The following is a 6,000-nucleotide window of genomic DNA, read 5'->3' as shown; positions in this document are numbered from 1 at the left end:
CAGTGACCCTTCTTCAAATCTGGTTGTAGCTAGGAAAAGATTGGTATATATGCTGAAGATGGGAGAGGGGAGGTGTTGAATGGAGTAGATAATAAGTGCCCAAAGAGAGAGAAAAAGATGTGTGCAGACAAAGGAATGGGTAAAGGTCAGCCTAAGAGAATGAATAGCTGCCAATAGGGACCATTAGTGGCTGACAGTAGGTTGTTTGTGGTAGCAGCTCATGTGATGTCAATGCCTAGTGTGTAGTGGCTTAGGTAAGGACATGGGAAAAGGTGCTCAGGCCTTAAAATTATTGAACTTGATATGGAGTACTGCAAGCTGAAGGGTGTCCATGTGAAAAATAAGGAGTTATTCTTCAGTGGAACACTGCAGCAAGCCCGAGAATAGAGATAGTGGCCAGGAAGCGCAGCAGTGTGTTGAAATGGCAGGCAACCAGAAGCTCAGGGTCATTTTTGAGGACAAAGCAGTCACCCAGTCTACAATTCATTTCCGCATTGTAGAGAAAACTAAATTGTGAGCAGTGAATACAGTTGATTAGATTGAGTGAAGTGCAGGTAAATTGCTGCTTACCTGAAAGTTGTGTTGTGGGCCTTACAAGGAGGAAGTAAACAGAACGGAGTTATAGCTTCTGTGGTTGTAGGGTATGGTGCTGTGGAGCTGTAGGGTGGTGTTGGGAGTGAAGGAAGAGTGGACCAAGGTATCCTGGAGGGAACGGTCCCAGCAAAAGGCTGACAATGAAGAGGAGGGGAATATGTGTCGGATGATGATGTCTTGTGGTGGTAGCTGAAATGGCAGCTAGTGATCCTCTAGATGTGGTTGCTGGTGGGGTGGTAGGTGAAGATGTGGGGGCCCCAATCACTGTTGTGGGAGGGAAGAGAGGGGGTGAGGGTTGAAGTGTGTGAGATGGCTGAGGGCCCTGTAAGCCATGGTAGTGGGCAATCTAATCTACTGCATTTGCTGTTCATAATGTGGTCTCCTCCAAACTGGGGAGGCAAAGCACAAACTGAGCAACCGCTGTGCAGAATGCCTATGTTCTGTCCACCTTCTCTCTTTCAGGGCTCCATCTCCGACACACACACACACAGACACAGACACACACACACAGACACAGACACCCCCAACCTTTTCCTAGCTACAACCAGTTCTGAAGAAGGGTCATTGGACCCAAAACATTAACTCTGCTTTCTCTGGATGCTGTCAGACCTAGCAATTTCTGATTTTGTTTCTGATCCACAGTTCTTTAATTTTCTTTTTAATGATGTTCATTGAGGAATAAATACTGATTATGTTACTGCAGAGAATTCAACTATTTCTTTTTGAAAAGTAACAAGGGAATAAACTATTCCAACTTGTGACTTTAATCACCTTTGATTCGAAAATCATTAAGTCAAGACTGTCATCTGAGAAGCACGAACTATGCATTCATATCTTTCCTTTGTTTCTGAGCAAAGTTCTAATTAAGAAATTGTGCATATTGATAAATATTTGTCAAGCATGAAAATTTGTCCCTTGCAAATGGCTGCACTCTCTTGGAAAAAAAATGACTCCGTGCTTTCAGAGATACCTTGCTCGAAACTATTAAATGGAAAATATCATTGTATGCTTTACTCTGGGAATAGAGGAAATAACAAAAATAACTAAAAGCAAAAACCTTCATCTCTTTCCCTGGGTGTGTAGAAAATATTGCATAGTGTAGAATAGTGCATCTGATGATTGCCTGCTTGATAGCTGAACAATGTCTAATCATATAAGTAGGCACTGATATTAAATTGATCACTACATTTGTATAAATTGCAAAGCCTCTTTTTCCATTCATGCTTGGCATCCATTATTGCTGTTATTGTTTGTCGTGTTCATTGAAAGCATTCAAGCTTACCCAATCATCACAATACTCCAATAAAATTCACCTTAAGAGCCAAAACCTTTCACAGCATCAGAACAATTTCAATATCAACTGCACTATTTTGGAAGAATATATTCAGGAGGATTTTAACATCTCTCCTCAACTCTGCTCCCCCATCCCCACAAAACGATTAGGGTAGGGAAGGGGAGTGGGTTATATTGATTAAAGTGTGAAACCTGTCTTCAACCTACTACCATGATTATCCCCTACCTCTTGTCCCATTTTCCCTCCTCAGTCGAAGCAAAACACTCAGAGATACAGTATAGTTTTACCTCCTTCATCTTTATTCTGGGCCCTGGAGGGAGAGAAAATAATCCACCATGTGCACAGGGACATGAGTTCACTGTCTTTTCTGGAACAGCAGTTTCTCAATGAACTATGTAGTCATTTTACAAGGAGGAGCTTCTAGATAAGGCAACATGCATATTGATTGGGTGATCATTACAATCAGCGAATGTCAATAGTAAAGATTAAGCCTCTGCTGTTACACAATGAATTCATATAGTGAATACTTTTTACCTTGTTAACTGACGTCACATACAGAATGAATGTTTTTCCACCTTGTTAACACATTACCCTTGCCTCGAGCATCCTATTGTTAACTGTAAGTTGTTATCTAATGTGGGTCATGCTCAGCTGAACCTCTTGTTTCATAAAACACAGAACTTAACTATTTCCCTGTCTGCTTATACCCTGTACACATTCTCACTAACTCCTTTTATCATTGCATCATAACCAATGGCACTACCAGCTTTCGTAAGACTCTGACAGCCAGTATTTAAGCAAATTATTCACACACAGCATACAATGACTATAACAAGAAAAAATACTAGTCCATTACAGTAATTAGAGTTTGAAGAATCTTCCCATGTGGAAAAAAAAATCACCAGTAGAATTCTTAAATCCACAGTCCATAGTGACCACTCCATCCCCTCCAGGTCAAGTGGAAATGAACCAGTTCTCCAAAGTCTCCTTCAGTAAAGTCCAACCTGATAACAAAATTCAGTCAGTCCTTGCACACCACTCTGCAGAGAAATCTGATTTCTTGGATAAGGGCTGTTAAATGCTTCACAAAACTGACGAGACTTCCGTCCTTGCAGAGGTGCTTCAGATGGAGGATACCAGCGCATCTGAGCATGAAGTGCGGTGGCTGCAAATGCAGACTAAGTGAATGCAGCATTCTTTGCTGCCTCTGCTCCCACTCGCTGCCAAATGCAACAAAGCCAACTGGCTGTTCTGGTGTTAGCTTGATCAATAAACCCTAACGTCCCTCTTCTTCACCATTGTCAGTTTCTTCACTTTTCTTGCTCATGACTGGGAGCTGATTGAAATCATTGGATCAGGTTATGGAGAGGTGGGCAGTGGTCCGAAGGCTTGCTTTACCTGTGAATGGAGAAACGCTAGAGACGATGTTAGCTGCTGAAAGTATCTTTGCATTTCCTTTCTCATTCCTTCCTTGCCAAGGTAGTTATCATTAAGAAGACAGTCACACATTTACTACACTGAATTGTGTCTGCCTTTTTCAACATTGAATTCTTGAAGTCTATTACTTTGTTCACTATTTATGACATTATCAAGTTTTATACAATCCATACACTTCTAAATGGTACTGCCTAATCAATTCAATCAATTATAAACAACAATCAATGGTCCTAAAATCAAACCCATTCTTGTTATTCAAAAATTATTTTCCTTTAACAAATTGATACTTGGCTAATGTGAAAGCTGTCAGGAAAAGTACTTCAAAAGTTTTGGAACAGCAAGAAAATAACAAATCATTCCGTGTGCTTTTGCAATTAAAGAGGCAGTTTCAGTTCAGATTTAAACCTCAAATATTTGTGGGAAACAAATGCAGAATGTGTTAAAACGTTTTCTCCAAATGAAACTTTACAAATAAAATGGTCAAAATTACAGTGACAACTTTGGTTGCGATCAACATTCTTTGAATTTGCAATATGAAGGGGATCTATGAAGTCTTAACAATAATTTACAGAATTTAGTTAAAGATCACACAACACCAGGTTATAGTCCAACAGGTTTAATTGGAAGCACACTAGCTTTCGGAGCGTCGCTCCTTTGTCAGGTGGTACCATCTGATTAAAGAGCGACGTTCCAAAAGCTAGTGTGCTTCCAATTAAACCTGTTGGACTATAACCTGGTGTTGTGTGATTTTTAACTTTGTACACCCCAGTCCAACACCGGCATCTCCAAATCATAACAGAATTTAAGCAGCTTAGCCTCAAGTTCTAATATTCTCTAAAATCTTAACAAAACATCTTTTTGTGAATACTCTGCACAGTAGCAGCAAAGATATTTTAATATAATACTCTCATCTGGCTAAAGCATGACCACTGACGCAGCTGTTTCTTTTTAAAAACAGGCATTGTAGAATTTCCAACAAATCGGGGACTCAAGGCACTCAAACAATTTGTTTTTAAGGTTACAAGTTTGATCATTTTAAAAAGGACATAGTGTTGTACAATTTCAATGTAAAAACAAAATCTACCCCATTACATAGCCCACAAAACATACTGAATCGAGGGCCTGATTCAAACAAGGCAAAACAGCAACTTAAAAGGATTTTCTGAACCAGTATTTAAACTAACCAAAATTTATAAACATCAAATACTCTCAAGATGGCACAATTTACATTGAAACTTCCCTTTTTCAGCCTTAATTTCAGCATTTTCTTGTTTTTTTTACTTGCATCCTTTCACTGAAATTACCCTTATAAAAAGAGAAAGCCCTTGCAGTGGACCACATGGCGCCGCAATCCAAGACACTCTCTTCCCCCAGACTCACAAAGCCTCATATTTTGCTACTAGGGGACTTTAACCCCTTTCTCACTTTGTTCCTCATGGGGCTCGAACCCCACTTCAACACAGACAACCCGAACCCCTCTTGAACACAGAGAACCTAAATCTCACTGAAACTGAGAGAACTCAAACCCCTCTTAAACAGACAACATGAACCCCACTTAAACACAGGGAACCTGAATCCCACTTAAACACAGACAACCCGAATCCCACTTAAACACAGGGAACCTGAATCCCACTTAAACACAGACAATCCAAATCCCAATTAAGTACAAAGAGCTCGAACCTCGTTTAAACACAGAAAGCTCGAACCGCAGCACAGTGCAGAGGACTTGAACCTTAAATCAACCCACCCAGTAGAGTCAAACCCCAGTATCGTGTAGAGGACTTGTACCTCAACCCAACCACCCTCCCCTCCCCCCCGGACTCTAACCCCAGTACTGCGCAGAGGACTTAAACCTCAACCAAACCCATGCCAGGGCATTTTAACCCTAGTACCACGCAGAGGACTTGAACCGCAATCAACTATATAGTCATTTTACAAGGAAGAGCATCCAGATAATGTAACATGCATATTGATTGGGTGACCATTTCAATCAGCGAATGTCAATTGTAAAGATTAAGCCTTCTGCTGTTACACAATGAATAACTGACTTCACATAGTGAATACTTTTCACCTTGTTAACTGACGTCACATACTGAGTGCTACCTCATCTTGTTAATTGGCTGTACATAATGAATCATTTTCCACCTTGCTAACCCATTACCTTCCAGCACCCGTTAACTGTTAGTTTTTATCTGATCTGAGTCATATTCAGCTGAATCTCTTGTTTCACAAAACTCAGAACTTAACTCTTTCCCTGCCTGCTTATACCCTATACACATTCTCACCTCAAGTTTAAAAGTGGCAGAATTGGGGATGTCTAATTCATTCACTCTGGAGAGGTGGGCCAATGTTTATAATGTATAAATAGTCTTCATTCCTCACATGTCTGGAGCCATTTGAAGTTCACACACATCGGTCAGATCTCCATTTCTTAGGCAATTTGACAGTGAAATGAGGTGTGAGCTACTGGATCCAGTAAATACTTTCTCAGAGTAGCTTGTGGGCCAGGAGGTACAGGAGTTATTATGCCCCATCCCTTAGGACTTTTATGCTTTGCTGTGATCTTTCGTGATTGGCCAATATTACCATCCTTCTACCTCACCCCCAAAACTCCACTACTCTGCATGATCTTCAGACCCATCCCAACAGTCACCAGGCCACATCATCTCTTGCTA

At 40.6% G+C, this 6,000-nt stretch overlaps 1 long non-coding RNA gene across 2 annotated transcripts in view; it reads right to left on the bottom strand.

The window, feature by feature from the left end:
• Positions 1-2,211: 2,211 nt before the first annotated feature.
• LOC122557320 overlaps positions 2,212-6,000 on the bottom strand; it is a 58,702-nt gene continuing 54,913 nt past the window's right edge. The window contains exon 3 of one of the 2 annotated variants that reach the window (XR_006313805.1): positions 2,212-3,303. This is a non-coding gene — a long non-coding RNA (uncharacterized LOC122557320). The remainder of the gene's footprint in view (positions 3,304-6,000) is intronic. The other variant, XR_006313806.1, reaches the window with a different exon arrangement.

The sequence above is a fragment of the Chiloscyllium plagiosum genome, chromosome 15, assembly GCF_004010195.1.
Source record: "Chiloscyllium plagiosum isolate BGI_BamShark_2017 chromosome 15, ASM401019v2, whole genome shotgun sequence".
In the NCBI taxonomy this organism is placed as follows: domain Eukaryota; kingdom Metazoa; phylum Chordata; class Chondrichthyes; order Orectolobiformes; family Hemiscylliidae; genus Chiloscyllium; species Chiloscyllium plagiosum.
Note: the sequence above shows the minus strand (reverse complement) of the source record. Positions and strands in the feature narration are given on the sequence as shown.